This window comes from Triturus cristatus, chromosome 5_1 (assembly GCF_964204655.1).
Source record: "Triturus cristatus chromosome 5_1, aTriCri1.1, whole genome shotgun sequence".
NCBI lineage: Eukaryota > Metazoa > Chordata > Amphibia > Caudata > Salamandridae > Triturus > Triturus cristatus.
In genome coordinates, this window is record NC_140587.1 from 173,365,313 (window position 1) to 173,378,792 (window position 13,480).

Sequence of the window (13,480 nt, forward strand, 5' to 3'; positions counted from 1 at the left end):
CCATCAGGCCGCGGTGCAGACAGCGGCTCGGTGACGTTCAGCCAGCGGTGTCAGTGAGACAAGAGATGCGGTGAGAAGTGGGGTGGAGCTCGGCGCGATGGTTGCAGGACATGGTGTAGGCAGCGGCGTCGGTGGACGATCCGGAGTCAATGGCGCTAGCTTGTGGGGCATGACTGCAGTGTGGGACGGGGCGGTGGGTTGTGTAACTTACGAGCGGTGCCCCCAAACCGTGGTGCATCCAGTGGCGTAGAGGTCATCTAGGAGCGGCGGCGGGGGTGACACCAGGGCTGCAGTGCGAAGCGGGAAGGTGCTCCATGTTCCACAAGTGGCGTCCACAGGTCACATTGCAGGCAGTGGCATCGGTGACGGCATTACAGCATCGTTAGGGATACCAGGGTGGCAGTGTGAAGAGAGGCGGTGCGGTGCCCACAGGTCACGGTGCAAGCAGCAGCTCAGTGGTGGTGTTGAACGTCATCGGCGGTGAGACCTAGGTTGTGGTGCGCCCTGCGGTGCTTTCAGGCCATGGAGCCAGCAGTGGCGTTGGGGAAGGTTTGTGTTGCTTTTTCCTCTGTGGCAACTGAAACACCTACTTGCAGAAGCTGGTACCCGGAGGAGCTTGAAGCCTTTTTTGTTCCTGTTCCTCTACCTCAATCCCTTGGAGACACAAAGAAAGAAGTTGCAGAAAGTTCAGTCCAGTCCTTTCTCTGCCCAATCAATCAATCAATCAATCAATCAATCAATCAATCAGAACATTTGTAAAGCGCACTACTCACCCTTGAGGGTCTCAAGGCGCTGGGGGGAGGGGTGCTGCTACTGCTCGAATAGCCAGGTCTTGAGTAGCCTCCTGAAGGTTAATAGGTCCTGGGTCTGCCGAAGGAGGATGGGGATGGTGTTCCAGGTTTTGGCGGCGAGGTGGGAGAACAATCTGCCGCCGGTGGTCGCTCTTCAGATGCGGGGGCCGGTGGAGAGGGCGTGGTCGGCGGAGTGGAGCTGGCGGTTCAGGGTGTAGAAGGTGAGTCATCTGTTGAGGTATGCCGGTTCGGTGTTGTGGAGTGCCTTGTGTGCGTGGGTGAGGAGCTTGAAGGTGATCCTCTTGTTGACAGGAAGCCAGTGCAGGTCTCTCAGGTGGGGTGTGATGTGGCTGTGGCAAGGGATGTCTAAGATCAAGCGTGCAGAGGCGTTCTGTATGCGCTGTAGTCGTTTCAGGAGTTTGGCCGAGGCACCTGTGTAGAGGGCATTTCCGTAGTCCAGCCTGCTGCTGACGAAGGCCTGGGTGACCGTTCTTGTTTTGCTGGGGATCCACCTGTAGATCTTGCGGTGCATGCGGAGGATGTTGAAGCAGGAGGAAGAGACGGCGTTGACTTGCTTGGTCATGGAGAGTGTTGAGTCAAGGATGAATCCCAGGCTGCGTGTGTGGTCGGTGGGTGTCGGTGCTGCTTCCAGTGCGGTCAGCCACCAGGAGTCGTCCCAGGACGAGGGGGTGGAGCCGAGGATGAGGATCACCGTCTTTTCCAAGTTCAGCTTCAGATGACTGTTCTTCATCCACTCGGCGACGGCTTTCATTCCTTTGTGGAGGTTGGTTTTGGCGGTGAGGGGGTCCTTCGTGAGGGAGAGGATCAGCTGGGTGTAGTTGGCATATGAGATGATGTTGAGGTCGTGCAGTTGGGCGACGTGGGCGAGCGGTGCCATGTAGACATTGAACAATGTTGGGCTGAGGGATGATCCTTGGGGTACGCCGCAGATGATCTTGGTGGCTTCGGAACGAAAAGGGGGAGGCGAATGCTCTGGGTTCTGCTGGAGAGGAAGGAGGTGGTCCATTCCAGAGCCTTGTCTCTGATCCCTGTGTTGTGAAGGGGTTTGCGTAGGGTGCGGTGACAGACATTGTGAAAGGCGGCTGATAGGTCCAGGAGGATGAGGGCCGCGGTTTTGCTGTTGTCCAGCAGGGCCCTGATGTCATCGGTGGCGGCGATGAGGACTGTTTTGGTACTGTGGTTGCTGCGGAACCCAGACTGGGATGGGTCCAGGATGCTGTTCTCCTCAAGGTAGTGGGTCAGTTGTCTGTTGACGGTCTTCTCGATGACCTTCGCCAGGAACGGGAGCAGGGAGATGGGCCATAAGTTCTTGAAGTCCCTCGGATCCGCCTTGGGTTTTTTGAGTAAGGCGTTGATCTCGGTGTGCTTCCAGCTCCCAGGGATGGTCGCGGTCTTGAAGGAGATGTTGATGGCCTTGCGGAGATTGGGTGTGATGGTGGCGCTGGCTTTGTTGAAGATGTGGTGTGGGCATGGGTCTGACGGAGAGCCGGAGTGGATGGTGTTCATGATTTTCAAGGTGTCTTCGTCGTTTATGTTGGTCCAGGTGAGCAGGGGATCGATGTGGGTGGTGGCCATGGGGTCAGAGGTCTCGGTGGCTGTCGATGCGGTCAAGTTGTGGAAGCTGTCGTGGATGTCTGCGATCTTGCGATGGAAGAAGGTGGCAAGGGGGTCGCACAGGTCTTGCGATGGTGGGATGTCGTTGGTGTTGGAGCTGGGGTTGGAGAGTTCCTTCACGATGTTGAAGAGCTCATTGCTGTTGTGCGCGTAGTCATCTAGGCGGTCCTTGCAGGAGGCCCTTTTGGCGGATCTGATGAGGTGATGGTGTCTGCGGATGGCGTTCTTGTGGGCTGCATGCTGTCCGGCGTCTGTTCGCGGTGCAATTTCTTCTCTAGTTTTCAGCAGGTTTGCTTGGAGGCCTGGAGGTCTGCGGTGAACCAGCTGGCTTTCTTGTTGGTGCGACTGTTGAAGGGTTTCTTGATCGGGGCGAGAGTGTTGGCGCAGTCTTCGATCCACTGTCTGAGGTTGCTAGCGGCGGTGTCGGTGGGGTCGACGGGTGGGCTTCGGGCATGGGTGGTGTTTAGCTGGTCTTCGGTGACTTTGCTCCAGCTGAGGTGGGGGATCTGTTGAGTGCGGTGGTACATGGTGGGTTTCCGGAAGGTGAAGTGGATGCAGTGATGGTCGGTCCAGTGGAGTTTGGTGGTGTGGCTGAAGGTGATGTGGGAGCTTGCGGAGAAGATGGGGTCAAGCTTGTGGCCGGCGAAGTGGGTGGGTGTTGTGACGAGCTGTCTGAGTCCGAGGTTGGCGAGGTTGTCAATCAGGGTGGTGGAGTTGGTGTTGTTGTTCTCGAGGTGGAAGTTCAGGCCCCCGAGGAGGATGTAGTCTGTGGAGGCAAGGGCGGGCATGCTGACAAAGTCGGTGATGGAGTCGCTGAACTGTGCTCGGGGGTCTGGGGGTCTGTAGACAAGGGTCCCTCTGAGGGTGGTGTTGGGATCAGTGTGGATCTGGAAGTGTAGCTGTTTGGCGGTGCTGAGGGTGTCGTCGGTGCTGGTTGAGACTCTGAGGGTGTTTCTGTGGACGATGGCAATTCCTCCTCCTGTTCCGTTGGTGCGATCCCTGCGGGGGATCTTCTAGCCGTCAGGGATGGCTAAGGCGATGTCGGGTGCCGGAGAGGTGTTCATCCAGGTCTCCGTCAGGAATGCGACGTCTGGGGAGGTGGAGTCAACTAGGTCCCAGAGTTCGATGGAGTGTTTGTGGGCGGAGTGGGTGTTGAGTAGAATGCATCTGAGGTGGTTACGTCCTTTCTCTGCGTGCGGTTTGGTGGCTCAGAGGCTGGTGAAGCTGCAGCTCCGGCAGGATAAGGGTCCTTGGGTGCGCTTCGGGCGGCCAGGAAGCAGGTGTGTAATTGTCAGATGTTGAGTGCGTGGAGGTTGCTGGCATTATAGCGGTGTCGGGTGTCGTGGCGTTCGCGGGGGCCGGGTGATCTGGCCCTGGGCGCGGTCCAGGCACGGACGGGCGAGGACAGACGCAGACAGGCTTGCCCTAGTCCCAAGACAGAAGCAGCTACTGCAGGCCAACACAGCAAAGCACACAGCGAAGTGGCAGTCTCTCCTCACAGCTTCTCCAGCTCTTCTTCTTGACAGGTTCCTTGAGCCAAGAGTTCTACAGTCCTGGGGTCTGAGCCCCAATATTTATACCACATTTCCCTTTGAAGTTTAGTGGTGTTGGCACAACCAAAGTTCTCCTGACACACATAATCCAGTTCGGTCCTGCTCAGGCAAGGTTCACTATAGGAGGTGGAGACAGCATTGTGGAAGTCAGACACAGTCCATTCAGGTGCATGTGACATCTCCCCCCCACCACTCTAGATGCATGACAGACTCATCAGCTAGGCTATGAGTCACCCAGGAAAGGCAGGACACACCTCAACCGCCTTTTTGTCCCTGTCTAGTGTGAATGCACAAAGTCTAAAACTTAGACAGCTAATACACAAACAGGCAGAGACACATAGATGATTAGATAAAGAAATATCCACTTTCTAAAAGTGGTATTTCCAAACACACAATATAAAAATTATCGGCTAAAAGATGTATTTTTCCAATTCTCAGTTCAGGGATACTACACTCCACTTTTCCATCAGCTACCCCTGGCCAGCTACATTTGTGAAAGTGTTACAAAGCAGCTCCCATGTTAACCTATGGGAGAGATAGCCTCTCAACAGTGAAAATGAAATGCACAGTGTTTCACTATTAGGACATGTAACAAACACTGGTACATGTCCTACCTATCCCCCACACTGCACCCTGCCCACAAGGGTACCTTGGGCTTACCTTAGGCGTGTCTCATATGTGGGAGAAGGAAAGGTTGGGGCCTGGCAAGTGGGTGCATTTGCCAGGACAACATGGCAGTAGAAACTGCCTACAGACAGTGGAGTGGCAGGTCTGAGAACCCATTGAAAGGCTGCTTGTGTGGGGTGCGCAATCACTGTTGCAGGCCCACTAGCAGCCTTTGATTTACAGGTCCTGGGCACACAAAGTGCACTGTACTAGGGACTTACGAGTAAATCAAATAAGCCAAACACTGAAATACCAATCCATAAACACAATTTACAGTAGGAGCATTTGCACTTTAGTACTGATCAGTAGTATTCGAGGGAGTCATGAGCTCGCTGGCACTTCATGAGCTGGTTGACTCCCCCACTCATGTCAAAGGCCGTATTCTGGACCTCTTCTGGACTAGTCAGACGCCGGCTAGCCTCATAGACATCAGCCCATGGATCTGGTCAGATTACTCACTAATCAGCTGCTGGGTTCCGTTGGCCAACCAAGTGTTACACCCACCTCCTGAGTGGAGAGTGGTACGCAGCTGGAACAATATTGAGGCCATAACTGCTTAATCAAATAACTCCTGTTGGAAGTTTCCTCCTCCCCCCTCTCCGAACTATACAGGTTAAATCGCCTTGGGGTAATCTTGTTGTTTGACATTTTTCATTTTTGTAGAGCGGTGCCTCAAGTCCTGAGCGGATGCCAGGCGAGGCGAGGTGCGTACCCAAAACTTTTCGGGTAAGTGCACAAGTTGAATGTTGATATGATTATCACCCTGTAAAACAATACATCATTTAGTATTGATTTAATGTTGCTAGCACATTATATCTAGCTTAGTTCTGTGATTAATACTGATATTTTATAAGATTGAGTTGATTTCTTTTTTTCATTGTTACCAGGTCTCTTTCCCTGTAAAAACCCAACGGGAACGTACTTGAACAATCAGGTTGTATTGGGTATCAACCCAAAACCTTTTTTGTGTTTATAAGTTTCCTTTTCACACGTTTTGCAGTAGCGTCAGCATGGTCCTGATGAGAGCTTGGACTCCCAAGTCCAGTAGCCGAAACATGTAGACCGACATCTTGACAGTTATTTGTGAAGCTGTCTACGCACTGTTTTTAAAGTGGCATCAAGACAGCACCAGAATAAAATGTATTGTGTCTTGTTAGCCATTTTTAATAGCACCTTTTTCTTTCATACTTTTTGCACTGCAAACCATCACCCCATCTTTGGCATCCACGCCTGGGACTACCACATAACCACCACAATCATCCATGTGGTTGGTTTCTATGGTTAAGTCCACAGTTCCCAGATGATGATAAGCCACCTCAGGTGGGTGATGGGAACTTAACTTTTTGGGCAAGCCCCAGATGGTCTTTTGCTTTACTCTATCCATTATATCAATTTTTTGTCACACAGAACTCTAGACCCACAGTATTCTTTGTATTATATTATATAAATACAATATTGAGGCAGCCAAGCTAATAGGCACCCTGCTCAGTACCTCCCGTAATGAACCTACGAAAGATAATCTCGACCAGGAGAGTGAAGGCCTCACTGGTAACCTTCGTAGGGCCGTAGATCAGATAGCACCGGCCCGGAGGAAAAGAGTCAGAGACAAGGGCAAGGGGGCTCCCTGGTTTAATGAGGATCTGCGGGGTAGGAAGCAAATCCTCCTTCAATCCGAGAGGCTATGGTGCAAATCTCTTAACCCAGCTGCATTTGCAAGCTACAAAACCATGCTAACCCTATATAAAAAGGCCATTTATGGCCAGAAAAGCTGAATATTATGAGGCTAGAATTACAGATGTTACAAATAAACAGAGGAAAATGTTTAGAATTCTCAGAGAGCTCAGGCAGAAGTCAGAACAGAAATTAGCACCCGAGCCGGCGAATTGAAATAAATTCCAGGACTTTTCTCTTCAGAAAGTTAGGGATATCTTAGCTGAGATAGATAACACTCCTTCAAATCAAGCAATCCTAGACCAGACCGTAGCACCCCACACTCCGGGCGAGCAACTCACTTTTTTCCTTAAATTAGATTCAGCGACCCTGACATACCTGATGAACCGCGTTAAATCAGGCCCCCCTCAGAGGCTTGCCCCCCAAGGATTTTCCGAATGGCCCTCCCCGGGCTAGAAAAAGAGATCCTCTCTCTTCTTAATCATTCTCTGGAGACAGGCTATCTACCCACCACTATGAAGGAAGCTAGGGTCATTACCCTGCTGAAGAAACCAAGGGCAGAGGCGGCCAATCTTAAAAACTACAGGCCCATTTCCCAGCTCCCTTTTCTGGCAAAAGTCCTGGAGCAACATGTCCTCAAAACACCTTCAGCCTTTACAGGAACACCAGTTACTTCAGTGGCGGCAGGCAGGCTTCAGAGCCCACCATAGTACTGAACTGGTGATGTTGGCTGTACTCGATGAGCTCAGAGTGAGGGCTGATAACAAAGATTCGAGCGCCCTGATTTTGTTAGACCCGTCACCGGTGTTCGACACGGTCAATCATGCCCGACTCTTGTTTCGGATTGCCAATATGGGCATTTGCGGATATACTTTCCAGTGGCTTGAGTCCTTTTAACTGGGGCGATCCCAAAGCATCAAACTGGGTGAGCAGATGTCAAATAGTGGCGCCCTCACCTGTGGTGTCCCTCAGGGCTCAAACCTGTCCCCTCTCCTGTTTAATGTGGATCTCCAGCCTTTGGTGGCTGCCCTAGCTGGCAAGGACTGTCAAGTTTTTAATTATGCAGACGATACCCAACTTATCCTGCAGATCAACAACTACCCGCATGCCCACACTTACGTGCAAAACATTCTTAGACACACTGTGAGCTGAATGACAGCCAGCTCATTAAAAGTCAATCCAGAAAAAACAGAGGTTCTCGTAATCTCCTCCAAAGGCAACCCTTGGAACTACCTTTTCTGGCCACAAGAGCTCGGCACCGCACCTACGCCAGATCCTGTTGTAAAAAGCCTGGGCATCAAAATTGATGTCAATCTCTCTATAACCAACCAAGTCGCTACTGTGGTCGGCACTTGTCTGGGTCTAATAAGACAGCTGCGGAAACTTTCCCCTCTTCTCTCACCCACCACTCTACAGACGATTGTATCCGCCATGATTGTGTCCAGGCAGGACTATGGCAATGCCTTATATATTGGTCTCCCTGAGATTCTAATTCGCAAGCTGCAGGTTACCTAGAATGATGCAGCTAGGCTGATCTTTAGGCTGCACAAGTTGCACTGGCTCCTGGTCATCAGAGAGCAAAGTTTTAGGGCCTCTGTATTGCCCATAAAGCCATCTATGGCCAGGCCCCAGCTTACATCAAGGAACGCCTGGTGAACTATGTGCCGGAACGCACACTTCGATCTTCCGAGGCAGGTCTCTTGGCCTTCCCACGGGTCAAAACTGCATCTAAAGGTGGCAGAGCTTTTTCTGTTTTAATTCCCAACTTTGGAATCAATTGAATGAGAATCTCCACAAGGAACCCGCCCTACTTCCTTTTAGGAAATGCCTTAAGACCCATCTGTTCAGGGAAGCATTGGACATTGTCTAACTCCTCCGCCTAGGTGCTTCCGGGATTGACAGATGGTTCCTATGTCTTCTCAACAAGCGCTAAGAGACCTTCTGGTGATTATGCGCTATACAAATTGTAGTTAACATAACATTACATTAAAGTGCGCAGAAACACTAAACCAGCGCAAACAATATCCAGAGTACCACCAAAACCAGGAGATCAGAAGCAAAAAGACAGGAGCAACTCGCCAAAAGATGCCAGGTCTTACACACAGCAAAAAGGAAGGACTTGCAGTTCCCGTTGCATGGAACCTATGACATGGCTGGGTTGTCATATTTAAGGCAGATGTTGATATTGAAAGGGCCAAGGGAGTGGAACTTCTTTTGGATGTGGGACTTCAGCTTGCGGTATTTGTGAACAACTACTGATGTGAAAGAAAAGGTGCATAAGGAGTTGATGGAGTTGAAAAAAGGATCATGGAAAGAGGCAACAGATCAGAAGGTAAGGCAATAGTAGAGAGAAAGACATTTGAATGGTATTGGGGCCTTCCCCTGTATTTCTGTGTCAAGTGCACAGCTTGAGGATGAAGGGGTAAAGCAGACCCAGTGCTAGAAGGCTTAAAAACGGGTCGGATGAGGAGCGTCCCTACGGCTACCCTTCCAAACAAAGAACATGGGGGCATATTTACAAGGCGGCGATAGAAAATTATCGCCGCTTTTGCGGCCGTTTTCGTCCGAAAAGCGGCGATAATTTTATCGCCTAATTAGCAAGGTCACGCTAATGCGTGAAACCTTGTATTAGCGCACAAATTCTTAACGCCCAGCTTTGCATCTCTAATGAGATGCAAAGTGGGCGTTCCTGACCTGACATGACAGGAGAAATGTCGCTAAGCGACATTTCTCCTATCATCAAGCCCCACGCTATGAAGCATAGCGGCAAGAAAAGTAGCGATAACCCCGGTTATCGCTACTTTCCTTACGCCTGCTTCAGGACTGACTTAGCCATGATATCCTGTGGAAGGTGGATATCATGGCTAAGTTTGTGGGGACCTATCAACAAGCTAACACCACATTTCGTGAGATTATCGCTGGGTTGCCAGTGATGATCTCATGTTAGGCAGTTAGTGCTAGGATTTTTATCGCTTTTGAGATAAGCATTGCTAATAGCATGCTATCTCAGCGATAAAAATCCACGCTAGCCGGCGATAATTATCCTAGTGCTAAGTTGCTGATATGCCCCATGCACAGGGATAGTTTGCCCCAGGCACTAAACTCACACAGCTAACTACAGAAGACGAGACCGAGAGCCGTGCCCTGAAACAGCGAATCGTAAATAAAGAACTAACAAAAATAGGGGCATATTATCAAGACAGGCGATAAAATTATCAACGCTTTAGTGGCAGAAAACTTCTGCTAAAACGGCGATAATGGGCTTGATAATATGCTCAATGGAATTCCAATTGAAGCCCATGTTAGATGTGAAGGACATCTAACATGGGCTTCAATTGGAATTCCATAGAGCATATTATCAAGCCCACTATCGCCGTTTTGCCGCTAAAGCGGCGATAATTTTATCGCCTGTCTTGATAATATGCCCCATGGATCTTCATAACATTTTGAACCTCCTCTCCTTTTCAATAATAAGAGAGGAAACGGCATATGCCGCCTACAAACTGAGCAAAAAATGTGACCGACTGGAGGAAACATGCAAAGGGAAAGGCATAATGTTGCCAAGATTAATTATCTGTGTGACGACATGTATTCCACGATGGGTCTTCAGACCATACACTGGGCCGCCAGGTAATGCGCACACTGATTTGGGACCTTTGTACATATGCAAAACATGCAGTACACTATACGGCAACTATAGAAGAGGCATATAATAAACACACAAAACAACTGGAGGACGGAGGGTTGGCATGACACAGACCAGCTCCCGGCCCAACACCCCTGCACTCCCCAGCACCACAGATTAGGATGCTTTTAAAAAGCAACAGATCAAAGTGTACTGTGCTACTAAATGCCCTATTAGAGGGCAATTTACAAGTAGATGCACTGGCTGAAAAGTATAACAGACCACACCAGGATGCAGTGTTGTGTTTGGTGCGAGCTAGCTTAATGCAAAAGGGTCCCAGGAACATTGCTTCTATGCGCAGCATGTCAAGGCTGTGATCACGGACAGAAATTCAGCCCCCCCCCCTTCCCTACCACAGACATACGAATAGCACATATCTAAATTAAAGGGCCTCATTTACAAGAAAGTGCTGCAGAGCGGCACAGCAAGACCTTTGGCTACGGTACTTTCAAAGTACAGGGGTGTGACATATTTACAACTATATGTGGCATCCCTGGGCTTTCCCCTGTGCGGACGCACAATTGGCTGCCATGCGCTGATGCAGGCACCTTTGCCCCATGGTGCAGGGATGCCTGCATCATGGGGATAATTGTTTATGTGCAGGAAGGGACACCTTCCTGTACATAAACAATCACAAAAGGTGATTTCCTCATTCTATGTGTGCTGCAGAATGCAGCACACATAGAAAGGGGAAAAAAATCGAGGAGAAATGAATACATTTCCCCTCGTTACGCCTCGCTACGCCTTCCCAAGGGACGCAGAGCAATCAGACGCATTTCCAGGTTTACAATTTCTCGTAAATCTGTAAATGGGTCAGTTTCCATGGGTGTTGCATGGAAAAACCCACAGCAACACCCTTGAAACGCCCCTTTCATTGAAAGTGCTGCGTGTAAATGGGCCATATTTGCAAGGACAGGAAAAGCCACACTCGGTGTCTTTTCCTGAAAATACGCTGTTGGTGCGGCACAAAAAGTGACGCACCAGTGGTGCAAGGGGCTTGTAAATAAGCCCCTTAGCTTTCAGGATTCAGATCTACCGTCTAGGGAAGATGCCTGGATGACAGACATAATACAGTATCCCATAGACAAGTTGCATCAGTGGAAATAACTAGTGAGCTCCCTGACGACTAGAGGTAGCACAAACATTAGAATCTGCATACCCAGTCGTTACAAAACCTCTACTGAATATGCCCCTACAAGAAGTACCATGTTAGACCTGGCATCTTTTGGTGTGTTTCCCCTGTCTTTTTGCTTTCTGACCTCCTGTTTTTGATGGTATGCTTGACTTTGTTTTTGGCTGGTTTCTCGTCTCTGCACACTTTACCCCTGCTGATCAGTGCTAAAGTGCAAGTGCTCCCTCTGTAAATTGTGTTATGGATTGGTATTTTCCATCATTGGCTTATTTGATTTATGAGTAAGTCCCTAGTATTGGCCACAGGTGCACCAAGGCCTGTACATTAAATGCTACTAGTGGGCCTGCAACACTGATTGTGTCACCCACACAAGTAGCCTTTTCAAATGTGTCTTAGTTCTGTCACTGCAGTGTCTGTGCACACAGTTTAAACTGCCATGTCGACCTGGCAAGTGCACCTACTTGCCAGGCCCAGACCTTCCATTTTACTAAATGTAAGGCACCCCAAAGGAAGGTGGGCATTTTCTTGCTTTACCATTCTGTATGCCTCTTCCTGCTTGTGGAATCATCGTCTGGTTTAGACTGAAAGGGGCTGTTTTGTGGATTCACTCTAGACAGTCACACAAAGGGAGTTGTGGTTTGCCCGAGTGGTGGGAGTAGCTGTCACCTGTACCTGAATAGGGCTGTGTCTGCCTTTCACAATCATGTCCCTATCCACTGTAGTGTGGCTGGACCAGGGAGGACAGAACTGGTTCTAGTAAGCAAGAGAGACTTTCTTTGAAACATGCACACTTCAAAGGGTGAAAGTAGTATAAGCTGTGGGACCCTGACCCCAGAACTTTAGAACTCTTTTGAACTAAGGAACCAGCCAAGAAGAAAGTCTGAAGAAGCTGTCGGGACGTACTTCCACTTTGCTATGTGCTTTGCTGTGCTGGCCTACTGCTTGCTGCTTCTGTCTTGGGCAGCAAAAGGACTGATTTGAACTTTCTGAAACTTATTTCCTGAGTTTCTCCAAGGGCTTGAGGTACAGCTTGTCTCCTGTTGGAAGTCTCAGGAACATCATAGACTTCAAATTAATCTGCCAACAGCTCTGGGAACTGTGTGTTTTGTGTGCAACAGAAAAAAACAACTATTACGCTGTCAACAATGCCACTGCCAACTCCGTGACCTGAAGGCACCACCCGGAGCATCTCCATGCTTCACAATGCGGCCCTGGACTTTTTCCAATGTTGGTTCAACACCAAGCTCCATCAAACTGCAGAACACTTATGCAAACAATGCACTGTTTGTGCACAATACAATACCCAGAAGGGTACACCAACTGCACTTGGCCATTTTCCACTTCAACACGGACCTTTTGAAAGCTTACAGTTTGATTTAATCAACATGCCCCCTGTTTACAAATATAAGTATGTGTTGGTCATCGTATACATGTTTAGAAAATGGACTGAGACATACCCAGCAAAGACCTGTGATGCACTTACTGTTGCCAAACGCCTTTTGAAGGAACTTATTTCACACTTTAGGTTCTCAGTGCTCCTGAGTTCCGACAACGAAGCAGTGTTCATCTCTCATGTGATTGAGGGAATGTGCAGAGGGCTAGGGCCACATAGAAACTATATTGTGCATATCGCCCACCAGCAGCAGAGGCCGTTGAGTGAAGAAATTGCATGTTGAAAAACAAAATAGGGAAGAACTGTGCATCCTCTGAACTGTCCTGGAATGATGCACTACCATTAGCTCTGTTGTCTATGAATACTCCTGACAGAGCCACAAAATTGAGCCCACACAAGATTGTGTTTGGCTGTCCATTGAACATTCCAGGCCACATGTCTATGGTTCCTCTGTCAGTATTGAATGATTTGCTCCTGCAGCACTGTAAAAGAGTTACAGAGACATTTCATTATCTTTATCGCCATGTGCTGCAGGCTCTTCCTGAAGTAGACACACCACGAGCCCATAGGCTCTAGCCTGGCGACTGCATCTGGGTCAAGGCTCACACCAGACAGCACTGCCTTCGGCCTTTGTGGAAATGGTCAAACTTGGTCCTCCTTGCAACTGCCACAGTCATCAAGTATGAGGGACTGACCTCCTGGACCCACAGCTCTCACACCCAGAAAGCATCGGAACAGCAAGAGCCCCAGGCCCGACCCCTCTGTCCCCGGTAGCAAGGGCCAGACATCATTTCATAAAATATTATCACCTCATGTAACTTCATTTTAACTATATGCACACACATACACTTAAGGGTAAGTCATTTAAAACCATAATAAGCATGCTTGCCTGCAAACTGAAGTGACACAATGTAAAGGTTCTGAAATTCTATCCTCCAAGTACGGTCCTGCAGT

General features: G+C 49.4%; 1 protein-coding gene across 1 annotated transcript in view; it reads right to left on the minus strand.

Annotated features, from left to right (window-relative positions):
* The window catches only part of LOC146830574 (lymphocyte antigen 6E-like), a 216,024-nt gene that overhangs the window by 73,106 nt on the left and 129,438 nt on the right, over positions 1-13,480 (minus strand). The gene's annotated exons all lie outside the window — the stretch shown is intronic.